General features: G+C 38.8%; 1 protein-coding gene and 1 pseudogene across 6 annotated transcripts in view; one reads left to right on the top strand and one right to left on the bottom strand.

The window, feature by feature from the left end:
- HDAC9 (histone deacetylase 9) overlaps positions 1 to 17339 on the bottom strand; it is an 841506-nt gene that overhangs the window by 448247 nt on the left and 375920 nt on the right. The gene's annotated exons all lie outside the window — the stretch shown is intronic.
- On the top strand, positions 14018 to 14521 carry LOC119062850 (60S ribosomal protein L26-like; annotated as a pseudogene).

Here is a 17339-nt window from a genome sequence, read left to right as displayed (position 1 = left end):
AAAATCATACTCAACAGAAGGGCAGTTGAAAAACCCAGGTGCCAGAAACATTTGATAAAAAAAAAAAAGCAGAACAGAAAGCTCTATATACATATGTCTACTTAGTTCATCATCTCCCTTAGAATTTTGTAACTTAATTAACCAACTCTAAGCAGGCTGGTTGCCTCTAATTATGCTAAATTTTTTTCTGTGCTGCAAAGTGATATTAATAGTGAGTGACATTTCATCAAGTAACAGGTAACCCACTTGTATAATTGTGAGCTTTATCTAAAGAATAAAAGGGAGAATAAGAAAGGATAACAAACTTAGTAAAAATTATCTGCAAGAGGTCTAGTATCACTACCTTAGTTTTGCTGATCTATATCAAAAAGTCTCTCATACATATTTGTAATTAGCTTTATTACTGAATTCAGTTTATTAATTCTTTTAAAGTTAACACATTGCCAAAACACTATTTCTTTGTGTGTGTGTGTATATATACACACATATATATGGATATATCCATATATATAATACTCATGACTTTAAGAACTTTCTTTTTAATTGATATGTTTCATTCTACTGTTTTTTTCTTTAGATTAAATACTCTTATTTATTACTTTTATACAGTTCCTATAAAACTAAAATGATATTATGGATCTACTACTTGAGTTTACCATCCTATATGTATATAGTTATACATTTTGAGTTTTTCCTCACTCGATAATATATCTCGCTCCTTCTTTCATGCTAATATGTTCAATCATTACTTATTAATTTTAATGACTATAATATAACATTTCAGAGTATGGATTATGGTTATTGATTTTTGTATTGTCCAATACTTAAATCATCTTCAATTTTTCATGACTATAAATAACACTGCAAATAAATATCCTAGTATACAAATTCTTGTTCATTGGTGCAAGTATTTCCGTATAGCATGAAAGTGGAATTACGGAATTGCAGAGTATGTACTTTTAAAATTTTGATAGTACTTAAGTTTCTGTTCATCCAAAATGTCACTGGTACGCTCTTCCTTTAATGCATCATGTACAAGGTTGCCCTTTTCCTCTAAACCCTAGTCAACACTGGGTATGATTTTACTTCTACTAAGATGAGGGGTACAAAAATAACACCTCATGAATGGATTAGCTATGACTGAGACTGATCATCTGCTCGTTTATTTGTTGGTCATTGTTGGTTCTTCCTCCGTTAAAGTGTTCGTCATACCTCTGACCATCCTTCCTCTGAGTTAATGCTATCTTTCTTACTGACTTAGAGTTTGTATTCGTACCTTACAGATAGTAACCTTGTAAGTGTTTGATACGCGGCAACTATTTTCCTTCTCTGTATCATTTAGTGAAAAACAGTGGCATCATCTGACATATAATTTGTTTCTGATTTAGACCAACCACCAAGTTAAACCCTCTAGATAGAAGCACAACAGAGATCTTTCCTAGTGTGAGTCCTGATGACCTCACCTATAAGCTCATTAATATACATGGAAATATTTTTCCAAGGCACTGTATCTAAAGTATAATTTCTACTAGCATCTTTTTTATTTCTGTCTGTGAAGTAGGGCCTGGAAACCAAGCTTTAGGTCACTCTACACCAAGTGTTTCTTAATCACTTAACAGAGCTGACAAATATGTGCAAACCTAATACACCAGGCACGAGGCGTACGGATGCCAAGATTCATCCTCCCTCCTAGTACAGCTTTAAGGGTCAGGCAGCACACCACACAGCCTCACGTCCCTGTCTCAATTCATGTGGGAACAAACATTTCAGATGGACAAGGCCTTCTCTTAAAATAGTTTTAAGTTCCATTTTACTTTTAAGGGACTCTTTTCAAAACAGATTAAACATATCCCTGCTTTTTCAGATGCCCATGCAGGGGGACACAGGGCCGTCAGGGGGCTCATCACTCACCGTATGGTGACACAGGAGTTTCCTCAGGGTTCACTGGTCCTCATGGGATAAGGCTGCTGTTTCTGCTTGTTGGTTTTAATCCTGTCTCTGCTTTTTGAAACTGGGTTGAGAGGGTGCACCTTGTGTGGTGCTCTGTGCTGTGGCCATGGGTAAGCCTAGCTCCTGTATCCTCCCCTGACGTCTTCTGTGGCTGCTGTCCGTGGGTTCGAGAATACAAACAGCCAAGTCTATTCGCCTTCTCAAAATGATTAGTTACACTTACAGGGGTCACAGATTTCTCTAGAATTAGACACAGAATAGATAGTTTCCCAAGAAAAATGTGCATGTACACAAATGTATTCCTATGCAGATAATTTCACAGGATTCAGAAACTACCTGCAGGCCATTCAGGATCCCTTGGGCTCTACCAGTCCTTTTTGTTGTGGTGGTTCTCTTCAAACTCTTGATCCTGGTTCATATACAAGGGGTTCCCATTAAAAGAAGCCAGTGTAGTTACAGAAGAAGGGTCTCCAAAAAATGATACAGTGGGGGAGACAGTAAAGCAATAAATGAAAAATTATGTGAAATCATAATGAATAAACCCTCTGAAACCCTCGGTTAAAACATAGAAAATAAGTGATGGGTTTTGGTGAGACTTTCTCATGTTATCCAAACGGGCAGACAACGAAGACTGTGCGTGCAAACACTGCAAACATGAGTGTGTGAAAGAGAGAACTGAGAAAAGAAAGTGAAGGGGGTCATTTGTGCTTTTAAATTCTCTTTTTAAAGATTTTTTATTCATTTATCTTTAGAGGGGAAGGGAAGGAGAGAGGTAGAGAAATATCAATGTATGGTTGCCTCTTGTGCGTCCCCTGCTGGGAACTGGCCTGCAACCCAGGCATGTGCCCTGACTGGGGGATCGAACTGTGGTCTCTTGGTTCGCAGGCCCACACTCAACTCACTGAGCAACACCAGCCAGGGCTCATTTGTGCTTTTAAAACAAAAAATTGGCCCTGGCTGGTGTGGCTCAGTGGATTGACTGGTGACCTGTGGAACGAAGGGTAGCTGGTTCGATTCCCAGTCACAGCACATGCCTGACTTACAAGGCAGGTCCCCAGTGCAGGGCACGGGAGAGGCAACCACACACTGTTTCCCTCCCTCTCTCGCTCCCTCCCCCTCTGTCCAAAAATAAATAAATAAGAATATCTTTTTTAAAAAACTGCACTTCGGCCAGCAGAGCAGAGCTTTCATTCCAAAGACAATGTCAGAAGCACAGTCTGGAGTTCCCTTACATGTGACAGAAGATTATTGTCCTCACTGCCCTGTTTCTTATCAAATCCGTATCGAAAGCCACTTCCAACCCTGGCAGGAAGCCCGTGAGTGAGAATGGGGGGGAAAGAACGAGGAACAAAGAGTCTCTTTTTTATTTTTTATTTTAATTTTTTTATCTTCACCCAAGGACCCTTTTTTTTTTTCCATTGCTTTTCAACAGAGAGGAAAGGAGAGAGGAAGACAGAGAGAAACATAGATGGGAGGGAGAAGCATCGACTGGCTGCCTCTCTCACGGGCCCCAACTGGGGACTGGGGATTGCTCGCGCCTGCTCCCAGACCGGAGATCAAAGCCACAGCCCAGGTATGAGTCCTGACCAGGAACCACACCCGCGTCCTTTCAGTTAAGGAACAACGCTCCCCCAGCTGAGCCACATGGGCCAGGACCAAATGGCCTCTTCTTTAATTAAGGTGCCTGGCTTCACCTGCACTCCTCTCCCTGCAAGGTCTTGTCCCTAAAGGTTGACAAATGATCACGCCAGCAGTGAGAAAAGCCTGGTTGAAAACAACAGAACACAAGAGGCAGAACGATGTGTAAATGCTAACTGTTTAGCTGCATGCTGGACTCCCAGAGCAGCGGACAGGATGACTGGAGGTGAGGCAATGGCTGAAGGCAGTCTCTGAACCTTCAGTCCGTTCATTCCCAAAGCTCTGGGTTCTTAGCATGTACAAGTGATCATGCTTACGTGAGTCTCTTAGCATGTGCAAGTGGAGAAGAATAAGGAAATGAGGCATTCTCAGAACTCATTTTCATAACGCATTCTTTGAACTTTCATCATTCACAGAACAGAGGCAGGTGACTCATTTTCTAGCCTCTACTGTCAGGTTCCAGTGAGGCCTCTAAATGGACAATGGGAGTTGATACTGATCAAAAGGCTCAGGAGTGAGCCTGGGGCTCCGGTTAAACATTTGTGAGTTATTGGCATAGAGCTGGTAACTGAAGCTGAGGAGGAGAAGGAGACCATATCAAAATAATAAAGTCTTAAAGAATTTCTGAGGAAGGCAGAACTGTAAGACAGTTCACATGAAGTTCCCTACCTGGTGTTACTCCCACGATTACGGAGCTGGGGAGTGGAATTCGCATGTAATGAAGGTGTGTTACTAATTAAGGTCATGGTAGTAGTGATCAGTTGACTTTTAGATATTATTACCCAAGTGGACCCAGCCTAATCATGTAGGACTCTTTAAAAAAGATGAGAGTTTTCTCTGACTGGTAGAAGAGATCAGAGAAACATGCAGCTTAGCAGGGATTCAACCAGACAGTGTCCCTTAACTGCTGAGGAGGAGCGGCCATAGAGAAGCACCAGACAGAAGAGGAGAATGAACCACGCTGAGGGCGAACAAAAACCCCAGAGCCTCCGTCCCCCAGGAGAAGAAACGGAACCCTGCCAACGAGGAGGAGGAGCACGCAAAGGGCTCAGGGCCCCAGAGGAGAGGGCAGCCCCGGCCCGCCTGCTGCTTTCAGCCTTGTGGGGACACTGTAGCCTCAGGCTCTGAAACATAGTAAGTAGATGCTGTTTAGGTTACCTTAGGTTAGGGTTAGGGGTTAGAGGTTACAGGTTAGGGGTTAAGGTTAGGAAAAAATTAAAAATAAAAAAAGAAACTAACAAGCACACTCCAGTGAAAAGCAATTAATTGAGGCGGTTGTGAAGATGAAGCCTACTCAAGCCACCAGTGCCCATGAACTCTCAAGAGATGATTCATCCCTACCGGCCCTTCCTGATGCATGTGCCGTTACACATTTGAAACTGAAGTTTTCGATGTGTGGGATCACCAGTACTGAGCCAAGATATTAGAAATCAGACTAAATACTCACATTTATTTAAAGAGAAATCAGAATTATAAAGAATGCTGGTTAAATTTTAATTTTTTTTTGAAAAATGAAGCCTAAAATCGGATGTTGGCTTTTGAAAATAATATTTGTATAATATTTTTCTTACTACGATGCCAGAAGATGCCTGATTTCTCAATCTAAGCCAGATCGGGTGCTCAACTTACCCTTGTCCTGGAATCTGAATTTGAGCCACGAGAGAACACTCTCTGGAGCTCCTTTCTGAAGCGGGTGCTGGAGGAAGGTTGAGTTGGGCTCTTAAGTTTCCAGCAGCATGATGAGTAGGTTCATAAGGTAGCATTCTCTCCTCTAACTCACTCTACGAATATGGCAGGTAATGAATCAGGATTACAGAATGGGGCCCACTAGAAAGAGGCCTGCAGGAGGCTGAAGGGTTTACAGCACAGCTGTATATACCATTTTTGTATGAAAGAATTAGCCCCCCAAAACTATGTCGCTGAAGGATGTCCATATTTGAATTATGGCCTAGCTAATATTCATAAAAATAATAATGTACCCTTAATAAAAGTATCATGAAAAACAAAGAAAATTATTTTTTTAATTTCAGAATTGGCCCTGGCCGGTGTGGTTCAGTGGATTGAGTGCCGGCCTGTGAACTGAAAGGTCGCAGTTGGATTCCCAGTCAGGGCACAGGCCTGGGCTGTGGGCCAGGTGCTTGGTCAGGGGCCTGTGGGAAGCAACCAACCAGACGAATGTACCTCTCACACTTTCATGCCTCTCTCTCTCTCGCTTTCTCCCTCCCTCCCCCTCTCTCTAAAAGTAAATAAATACTATCTTTTAAAAATAAAGAACTGGTTTTTAAAATATTTCTTAGTATATCTTTACGATTGGCTAGCCCAGTGCAATAATGGACTTAGAAACTCATAAAGTGCAAAGGTATATGTGCAGTTTAAATCTGAGCTGCTATAAATGACACACTTTCAATTCATTAATTCACTTACTCATTCCACGAGCATTCACTGAGCAACTATAATATGTCAAACATTCTTCTAGATCTCATTTTTTGTTTATTTGAATTTTCATGTTTTAATTCATTCAGGGATTTTATTTTTATTTTATAGATATTTTTCTTAAATGTTAATGAGTATGTTCAGGGATGGAACCTATTTTTGTCTCCAAAATTATAATATGTTTTTTACCTCATCCACGAAATATCAGGCTGATTAGCATCATTCCATGAATTGGCAGGGCCCAGAGTGTCTGGAATTCTCTCTCTCTCCTGTGTGGGTGCTAATACTTAGCCCTACCTTCCACATCACATATCGAACACTGTGGAGTTAGGAATCTTTGCAAACTGGCTTTCACTAGCTACCCAAGTTGCTAAAAAAATTTTCATTCTCAGAATACTGAATATTTGTGAATGACTGATGTGTTTTTGGCAAAGAAGTGAATACTTCAGTGAGGCACACTATATTCAGCAATGAGATACACTTAACATATGAAAGAAAAATTTCCATGCATTACATTTTAAAAGATTGGAATGAGAACGAAGGAAAAAATACTGTTGCTATCTTGATTGCAACATGTAGCTTTGGCATCATTTAAATATCACCCACAGTAGGTGTAAAACCCAATAAAATATGACTTTAGAACCAATAACCAATATAATCTCTCCCTTTAAAAATTCTAACCACATTAACTATAAACTGGGGTGTAAAAATTATCAATTAAAAAATTCCAAAGGGTTCTGCAGTTCTTACTGCAAAACAGTATTTTTTATGAAGAAACTTGTTTTGATTTAAATAAACTGTGGGGGGAAATAGCTGGAAATTATGCCTTATTTATTTAGCAGCTGACTTGCATTCATTATTTTAACTGGCAACATTTATTGAAATATTTGACTAAACTTTCTGGTTATTTATATTAATTTCTATTATAGTGTGACTTATATAGAAATTTCTATTATATTAGTCCAAAATAAGACCAAATTTTTAAAAATGAAATGCAATGTTAAATGAGATCTAGAGAACTCAGACGCAGTCACGGGGGAGAGACAGAGAAAACTGAACAGTGATGATAAAACCTTGCACTTCTTATGAGCCGTAAAGTGATCATCTTCATTTCTAAAATGGAAACAATAACTGGTTCTAAGATGAGTTCGGTACATTGTCACACTTTCCTCCTATTCTGTGCATTAGAAGAACGTGATGACTCTTGCACAGGAAGATAGAAAAAAAAGTTAATTCAGCTATAATTGTAATGCATGCATCTCCGCATACACACACAGATACACCAGCACACAGACACCTACAAGCACATAAATACATACATATACGGTGAGAAAAAGAGATTACTCTCATGATTCTGAAGTATTAAATGAAGCGAGGTAAGTCATACCAATTTCTGAAGAGCTCTTCATAAGCAAATCGAACCTAACACTGGGGAAAAGTGAAGGCACTCAACACCAGTCACAGCACGAGCTTCAGAAGAAAGTGAAAATAAACTGGAGGAGAATGACTTCCTAAGCCTGAAATATGCAGTGTTATAACCTGACGGTATCAGACCAAGTCATTCGGGTGGCCATTTGCCCACTGAAGCAAAATTACATTTGGTGAGCCGTAAAGACACAGTGCTGAGACCTGGCCTGTTTTAGGGGAAAAAGTAAATCACTGTTATTTTTTGAAGCTGGTGGGGCCCCTAACAGTGATCCGGGCCACACCCCTCATGTTGGGGAGGTGTCCAGAGAAGATAACTAAACTACCTCCCATTATACGAACAAGGCAGATGAGCTCTCTGAGATCCGACTGGTGTTTCTTCATTAATTTCATTTTCCAGAAATCTTTTAGTTCCTTTCCTAAGTCCATAAAAATATGAATGCACAGATACCCAATTTTCCTGATTTCGTATCTAGTATACCACACAGTACCCATGTTGTTCTTGCATACACTGGGGTGAGATTTACATTCCACACCTTTCTGGCATGTATGGAAAAATACAAAGGTAACGAATGCATTCTGCTTTTTAGCACGTGAATGGTGCTTTGGAAAGAAAAAACTGCAGATATTGGTACATGACAGTGAAGAGCTTGTGAAATCCTTAGTTAGGAATATGAACAGTCTATCATTTCAAGTTAGTTGCAAAAGATACCTTGGATGCAATATACAAGTGACCCTGACCTAACCAGTTACCTTTCCTCTCTGTTTTGTTGAAAATGCTGTGGTCATAACTAGCCTTCATTCAGAAAACAGCCAAATAGAATTCGGACATAGGGGCCTTTGCCTTGGCTGTTCCTTCTGCCTGGAATGCCTTTCCTTACATCTTTGCAAGACTGGGCTCTCTGAGTCACCCAGATCTCACCTGAAAACTCACCTCCTCATTGGCTTTTTTAGGCATTGCCAGCAGCTCTCTGGTGAGGCCTCAGAGTGGTGGTGTTTACCTCTCCTTCCTTACTGAATTATCACCCCTCTCTTTTATTCAATGGTTCTCTTAAATCTCAACCTTTTATTTAACTTAATCTCAAATTATCTTTTGAAAATTGGTAAGCTATATAAATATTGAGTACTTCTCTCACTTAATTTAGCCAAACTTAACTAAACATCTTTCCCATACCGTCATAAAATTCCTTCCCATCCCTCCAGTGAAATGAATGACCTGTGTGCATGAAACAGCACATCAGTTCTGCAGATGTTTACAGTCACCCATCCAAATAGACAACAATGGTTTTATGAAAACAGGTATTTCAGTACAAAATCATTTGACCACAAGTTTACAAACTGAATATCTGAATTGTTCTCAAAGCATTTAGTTATTGATCTATCCTTTGACCATTGATTTGTTATGCAAACTCAGTCACAAAGTTAGTAAAAACAGCCCTTTGTTCTGGTCCTCTGGTAGATCTGAGCGTGATCCTGCCCAACCCGAACTATCATCATCAATACCGCATTGTACACCTTGGTACCTCTCCTTCTATTTGCCAGTTTACCAAATTGCCATCTGTGCGCACTTACACTTACACTTGAAGGTTAGAATCAGTTATTCCATGTTCCCTGGCAGATTCTGGTAAGATTTTAACTGAGTCTGTACTAATACGCAATACATCTCTAAAGTACAGAAGAAATTGACGTCGGGCTATCTGAAGCAGGAAACTGAATGGTAAAGAAGAAGTGAGATTCATGTTTTTACTCTGTAATTCCACTTAAGTACATCCCACTTTTGTATTATGAATGAATCATGCATTTCAAAGAAAATTAGCTGTTTTAAAAACAGATTTCTAAATTAATTTTGGAAAAACTGACTTTTTAATGCTGTGGTCTTCCTATTCATGGGGAGTGCATATCTCAGATTTGTTCAAGGTTTTTTACAGGTCCTTCAATAACTTTATCAATTTCTCCATAAAAGTTTCTATTGCTATTATAAATAGTATCATTTTTTATAATGTTCTATGTTTGGTTATTTCATGTATAAGGCAATCCTTTCCAGTTTTCCTGTTGCACTCACCTTGTACTGGAAAAATCAAACCAAATCATTCCTGTCTTAGAACACTGAAGAGAATCTTCAAAGGCAAAGTGCCTGACATCAAAGACGGCAGGTTTTATCTTTACCATTACATATAACGTTTCAGAAAGAGTTGTGGCTGATAACATTCTACTGTCTTCCAGGTTTAGTTTAATAGGGGTTTCTACCCTAGAAAAAGCACTGTATTTTACTGAATATTTTCCTGCATGCAATGAGATGATCAGTATTTTTTTTTTATTTCATCTGTGAACAGGGTGATACTCACTGACAGACTTTTCCCCTTTATGCATTTCGGCGTTCTTCGAAGTGTCCCTCCATAAAACAAGACCCAAACGGCTAATAACATATGAAAAGCACTCAAGTCCACTAGTAATCAGAGAGAGTCACGGACAAGAAGTAACACTGTGCCATTTTTCACCTCCCAACTTGGCCAAAATATCTACAGTCTGACAATCGCCAATAATGGCAGGGGTGTAGGAAAAATGGCTTTCACATATGTGATTGTTTAGGTATAAAGTAATCTCTACTACATATTGGTTCAAGAGCCCACAGAACTTGACTGGGCAGTAGATAATGAAGTAGAAAGAATGGTCTCCCCCCCCTATTTTAATATAGTTCCCAGTCATCTGAAAATGAACTCATATAAAGTTTTCTAGAGTTAGAGTTATATTCATATTCAGGCCTTGGGCTCTTTGCTGGAGACAGAAGACAGACAGACAGACTGACGGAGATCATTGATCTTTTTGACCTTTGCAAGTCAAAGATCAATGAGACTTTCCATTTAATTATTGGAATAATGGATATTGAGAGCTGACTCTCAATTAAAACATGAAGTCATTGTAGACTAGGAACATCGCTTTTAATATGTTTAGTCATCAGTTGTCTGAGATTGTTTACATTATATTTCTACTTATGACATACGTGTTAGGTAAAGGTGACATCCTGATACCTTTTTCTAACATTTTCATGTTCATCTTTCAGAAAAGAAAAACAAAATGAGTGATTCCAATTAACTGGATGTATAGCTCTCACCATTGTAATTCTCTGGAAATTGGCTTGAGATCATTCTTATTTCTTGGTAATGCTTCATGTAACGATGATAACTCCCAACACAGTCAACCAACCTTCATTTGTCCCATCTCGGTATGATGATTACAGCAGTTAGAAATCTTGGCTCGGACTCACGATGATGAGAAATCCTGACTGGCAGCATCTGCAGAGTCTCCGGGAGAACACTGGCCTGCACTCAGTCCCTGTGCTCTAATAAGCTGAGTTTTCACAGCTACACTGCAAAACTGGGTTCTATTATCCAACCGCCTTCTTGGCTCATCTTTATATTATTAACTAGCTCAATTCGTTTTCTGTGTCTTCATGCCCGTAATTTACCCTAACGTATGCTGATAAACGCAAAGATACACAAAACAAAGGCTACCTTTTAAAAATTATGTATCTTCTCCCTACCTATATTACACCATATTCTCTTCACCATTCCTCTCCCACGTAGACATAAATGTATTGATTTCATTCTTCTCCTTGAATAGCTGTGATAGAGATTGATTCATTCCTTCCATCTGTTTTTCCCTTAATACCTCACTCTGTGAACTCCCTGTTCTGGCATTTATGTTAGATATTTTCTTAAATCATGGATACCCTTGGCATTCAAAATTTGATTATCGAAGTGTTTAACATAAAATCATCTTCTGTTGCCCCCTTCCCGAAGAATATAGCCAATTAAATAATGCATGAATAAATGCAGATGAGCTCTAAATAGCAATCTGAGGTACTGAAATGTTTCAAATTGATACTATTGTTACCCAAAAGAATCCATCCATCTTCGTCCGTTATGTAAGAAAACTGTCTCTATATAAAAATATCACTAAGAACAAAACAGGATTAAATGTGGAGTGGTCTTTGAATAATATAAAATACACCTGTAATCATTTGCAAAACCAAATTTGCTTCCTGCCTTGGATTAAAGAAGAATGCATTTATATTCAGGCACTCTTAAATTAGCTATTGGCATTATTCATTGAAAAATCAAGTCATATATGAATATTCCAAAATTCCCTTTGTTAAGAATAATTACATTTAAAGGGTCATATACACATTGTCAAAGTACTGGAGGTCAATCTTGACTTACATTCTATAATGAACAGTTTCAATTTTTGAGTCAAAGGCTCTAACATCCCCCCATCTGTATTTTTCAAATTTACAATGAAACTGAGGACTTACTTTCTATATAAAAGGAACCATTTCTAAAATATAAAAATTTTATAAAAACAGACTGTGCAAAGACACTATACTCTTTAATCACACATTCATTTATTTAAAAATAGTGTCAGGGATAAATTATGTGCTAGGCAGTGTAGGGAATAAAAATAGAAGTAAAACATGATCCTTTTCCTCTTAGAGCTTATAATATAACTAATTGGGGGGATGGGGAACACAAACATAAATAACCACAGTGCAAGACAGAAAATGGGAATGTTCTAAGACAGTAATGAAGAGCTCTCGAAGGGAGGAGGAGGCAGGGACGGCAGGAAGGACTCGGAGCTGGGGCAGTGCTGCAGAGAATTGTGGGGAGGGGTGAAATTTGGAGACAGTTGAACTGGCCTTTGGAAGAGTTAGGATTTGTCCCAGTGAAGACTAGCTGGAATGGAGCAGAGGGTGTTTCAGAAAAAGGAAATAGCTTATTATTAGTTGATATATATATATATATATATATATATATATATACACACACACACACACACACACTCACACTCACACTCACACACACACACAATAACAGATAAACAAGAAATCCAGCTAAAAATACATTGGGAGTAAAAAAAGGTAGCCATTAACCATTTTCCTCAGACTATCCTGTGAATCCAACAAAGCATGCTGGCCAGGAGTCTGGCCAATCCCAGTTTTCTTGAAGTTCTAGAAAAATTGTAGCTGACAGCCTTCCCCTGGCTTCCCTTGTCTACCTGCTGATAAAGGCTTCCCCATCCCACCACAAGGCAGAAGTCAGTGGAGACTAAAATAGCCCAGGACACTTCCTGCTCTATTCTGGTGGTGCTTTCATTCCATCAGACTTAGACCACTTGGAATGTGGAGGGAAAACCCCATGAGGCATCAGGCATGTGAGAGTGTGTCAGTCCCTCAGAACTGTTTGTCCATCCTACCATATGAACCCTTCATTGTTCTCTGTCCATGAGGAAGCAGGACGTGTGGGAAAATAGCTCTTAGCTATCACACTGCTATTTCTTTTAAAATTTTTTTAAGTTTTATTTATTCATTTGTGAGAGAGAGAGAGAGAGATGGACTTACTGATGCATTAATTGATTCTTTTTTTTAAAGATTTTATTTATTTATTTTTAGAGGGGAAGGGAAGGAGAGAGGGAGAGAAACATCAAATGTATGGTTGCTTCTCATGCATCCCCCCCTGGGAACTGGCTTGCAACCCAGGCATGTGCCTCGACTGGGAATCAAATCGCAATCCTTTGGTTCAAGGTAGGCTTTAACCTCAAAAGGCTTTACATGACTACAGGTGTTAACATGGCCCCCGTTACCATCGGATACTTTCTACCCCATTTTTCTATTTTGTTTTTCCTTAGTACTTGTAACTATCCAAAGTAGCCTTATCTATCCATCATTCATTTGAACAGTCAACCATGTGTCTTCCTATCTGTTTCACGGTTGTACTCTCCATACAGAGAACAGCACCTGGCACATGGTTGGCTCTCAAATATTTGAGTGAAGAAATGAACACAGGAATGACTGTTTCACCTCAGCTTCCAAGGCTTTAAACAATTACATCACCTCCCAAAACCTTCAACCTGCTCATTAAGAGTGGTTGGATGCAACTGGTCCTACAATTGCCTCTACTCCTACCCTCTGAATTTATTTACATCTTGGCTTCTTTGAGACTACACTTGAATCGCTGTGTTTCCTGTTTTTGTCTGTCATTTTGCACATTTCTAATGGGCAATGATGCCTTATACTGTGCACAAGCACAAAAATATTTATCTTTTTAAATGATGTGTTTTTAGTATACAATAAAATTATGCATATTCTCCCAGAGACTGAGGTTATCCACTCTAAAGCATTTCAATTAATGTGTAACATGATGGATATTAACACACCACTTTAACATTTTCATCATCTAAAAGTGAGTAAATAATCAGGAAATATAAAATACAAATTAAACAGATTAAATCAAACTCTAATTTTATATTGAAATATCAGTTAGTAAGGTCTGAATAAAGCACACCATTTAAATAAGCTAAGAATGTGAAAACACATTTTATTGTACATGAAATGTGTTGGGTTCATTAAGAGTTAGTCATTTCAGAACAACTAGCATTGGCTAATACCTACTTTTTTATATTGGGTTGGCCAAAAAGTTCACTTACTTTTTTTCATACGATGGCTCTAGTAGTGCTTGTCTTTAACTTCATTTGAAACAATTTTGTTAGATTGTATTGTGACAGCTGTCCTATCAGCATGCATTAAAAAAAAAACTTATTGAGCTCTTCCCCCTTTGTGGCCATTGCTGAGGCACCGGCAGTCAAAATGAAGTTCAATCCCTTTGTGACTTCTGACCAGAGCTAGAACCATAAAGGACATTTCAATGCACCTTCCCACATTTGCAGGAAGATTATGTTTTTTCTTTCCAAAAAGCTGAGAGAGAAGTACAATGTTCGATCCATGCCCATCCAAAAGGATGATGAAGTTCAGGTTGTGCAAGGACATTAGAAAGGGCAGCAAATTGGCAGAGGAGTCCAAGTTCACAGGAAGAAATACTCCATCCACACTGAACAAGTGCAGCAGGGGAAAGCTAATGGTATAACTGGTCGTGTGGGCATTCACCCCAGCGAGGTGGCTATTGCTAGGCTAAAACTGGACAGAGACTGCTGAAAGATCCTTGGATGTAAAGACAAATCTCACCAAGTGGGAAAGGAAAAGGGAAAATACAAGGAAGAAACAATTGAGAAGACACGGGAATAGTGTAATTTTATACATAGCTTTAATTAAAAACTTGAAATAAAAGAAACTTTTTTAAATTGGTGAATTTTTGTGCAGTCATTTTAATATTGAGGAGGGAAGAAAATATGCATCATTCTTGGCGTATTTCAAGAAAGGTAAAAATGCAATTGAAACGTAAAAGTAGATTTGTGCAGTGTATGGAGAAGGTGCTAAGACTAACTGAACATGTCAAAGGTGGTTTGTGAAGTTACTTGGTACTACTGACATTTTGGCCAAATAATTCTTTGCTGTGGGGCTGTCTTATGCATTGGAAGGTGTTTAGCAGCACCCTTGACCTGTACCCACTAGAAGCCAATAGCAGGAGATAATTGACATACTCAGAATATCCAAATCAGTGAAGTTATTGGTGAAACTGAAAAAAGTGTCTTTGATTTTATGAAAAAAAAAATACTAAATGGACTTTTTGGCCTACCCAATATACTGAGAATTTTATCTATTTAAAGTAACATGTTACATTAATGCATGCTATCTTTTATAAATGTATTTTATGTATTATTGTGGTAAAGACAGAAGGAAACATGTGATAGGATTTTACAGGTACTGGAATTATCAGAAGCCATCTATGAGGTACATTCACCTATTTTTCCATATCCTATAGTCAATTGTATATTCCTTGCATTTATAATATTCAATTGGTTTTCATAAACCATCTCTTAAGCCCAATCTTCATGGGATTTTAAAAAATCTATATTCAGTAGAGGAATCTTATAGAATTTAGATTTCTTAGCTTTAAAAAATCCTAATTATTTCCTTAGTCACAGAAACATTCTTGCCAATTGGGAAAAAAAAGGCAAGTGTGTCTGTGTGTGTGCAGCAATGCATAAAATGCCATTTCCACTGGAAAGGCCAACAGCGAGGAGCCCTATTTATGAGCCCTATTAACACCAAACAGTGAGGTTAGCAATGTCTGTTTCTAAAAATAAGCCCTGCGTGTCTCCTGTTGTCATCCTCAACCAGAGGACTCCGCGCTCTGTGGCAGGCAGCATCAAAGCCGCTCCTTTGCCTTTCCACAGGCATCAGACATCACCACGGACAGGCCTCCCCTCGGTCAAGGTGGCAGAGATAAAACGCACTCTGCCAGCGGCCACAGCACACTCTCAAACATTGTTGCCCCTTAAGCAGTTATCATGTTGTTTTGGCAGCAGGAAGGAATCTGTGGTTTCACTTGAATGTTATTCTTCTTTATTTAAACTACTAGAAATAACCAAAAATGACAGAATGCTCTTTCTATAAATAATCATTCCAGTGTAGAGTTATATTAGGAGGTAACTCAGATGGCATGATAACGCCTAACAAGCTAATCTTAGACCTGCGATGCCATAAGAAATACCGAGGCTAAGAATAACTGACCCAAAGGAGTCAGGCTGCTAAAGACAGTCACAGACATGTAGGTATCTGTAGACTTTAATGCATTTAACGATCTCCTGAAAGCTTCTTTTCCCTGAGAAGGCAATAAATTATGGTGGTCATTAAAATGACAATCAATAATGCTTTTACAATGCATCGATTCCAAAAAATGGCTCAAGATTCTCACAGCAAATAAGATTCCAACAATAGTTGATGGAAACCAGAGTTGGCTCTTAAGCAATTGGATTAGCATCTGTTGGTGAATTTTATGCATAAGCCACCTGCAGAACATGCAATACTCAGCCAATGAAATAGGATTAAGTATAATGTAGTATGTTGCTATATGAAAACACTATCATCTAAAATTGCCCAAATGGACCCAAATTGGACTAATATATATTCAAAACAGAAAGAATCTAAATTTTGGTAACAAGATCATTCTTTCGGTGCAAGAATTTGATGTCATGTCTTTAAACCTGGAGTTGAGTTAGAGACACAGACTTTCTTGACCCCCTCTGCCATTTCTAGCTAAAAATGAAGGTGGGCATAATTCAAACATTTTGGTGAAAAGAAACTGAACCCCACAGGGCTAACATTTGAAAAAAAGACTTCTGCTGAAATACATTAGTCATAATATGCTATTTTGAAGTGGTACAAAGCTTGCCTCTATGATTAATGAGATGCAATGTGAGAGCCCTGGCCAACAGACCAAACGCACTGGGAATGCTGGTTCGCTCTCCAGTGTCTGCTCATTATTCTGTGTACCACCAGTCTCCTGGAACTTTGGAGGCTGCCTTCAGTTCGCCTTAGCCCTGGATAGTGCTAACTTCAACCAATCTAATGATCAAGCACTGGGGATGTGTATAGGGAGTCCGCCAGCAAGCCACTCAGCATAGATGCCCATTTGTGCCTTAAACCTCCCAGGACCAAGAAGTGTGCCTACATGTTTGTTGATAAATACAGCTGATTCCATATTTTTAGCACCAAACAGATATGGAAAACCTTATCCCATGCTAAATGTTTTTCTGTTTGGAAAAAAGTGGTAGGGGCATGGTGAACAAGAACAAGTCCAAAGCAGACCCTGCCAGTTCCTAGCCGTGGTGACCCTCAGTAAGTTCTCCTGAATCTATTTCCTCACCTGTGAAATATCAATCCTGCTGTCACTGTAAATACTGTGTACCTCTGAAGACGGCTAAATGATAAAAGTGATGCCTGGTACAGGCATTAGCTTATTTTGATACATTAGCTTATTTTGTCGATAATAAGAAGGACAGTGATGAGAAATGATTTAAAAAATGGTCCAATCATTAACCTTTGAAGTTGGGGACTAAACCACTAGATCAGAATAGAATGTGGTAGAGCAACCATAATTAATAATAATAATAATAATGATAATAATAATAATAACTAATGGTGATTCTGTTTTTATATC

The sequence above is a fragment of the Artibeus jamaicensis genome, unplaced genomic scaffold, assembly GCF_021234435.1.
Source record: "Artibeus jamaicensis isolate MK-2021 breed Jamaican fruit bat unplaced genomic scaffold, CSHL_Jam_final contig_923, whole genome shotgun sequence".
Lineage (NCBI taxonomy): Eukaryota > Metazoa > Chordata > Mammalia > Chiroptera > Phyllostomidae > Artibeus > Artibeus jamaicensis.
The sequence above is the reverse complement of the archived record's forward strand: the minus strand, read 5'-3'. Positions and strand labels throughout refer to the sequence as shown.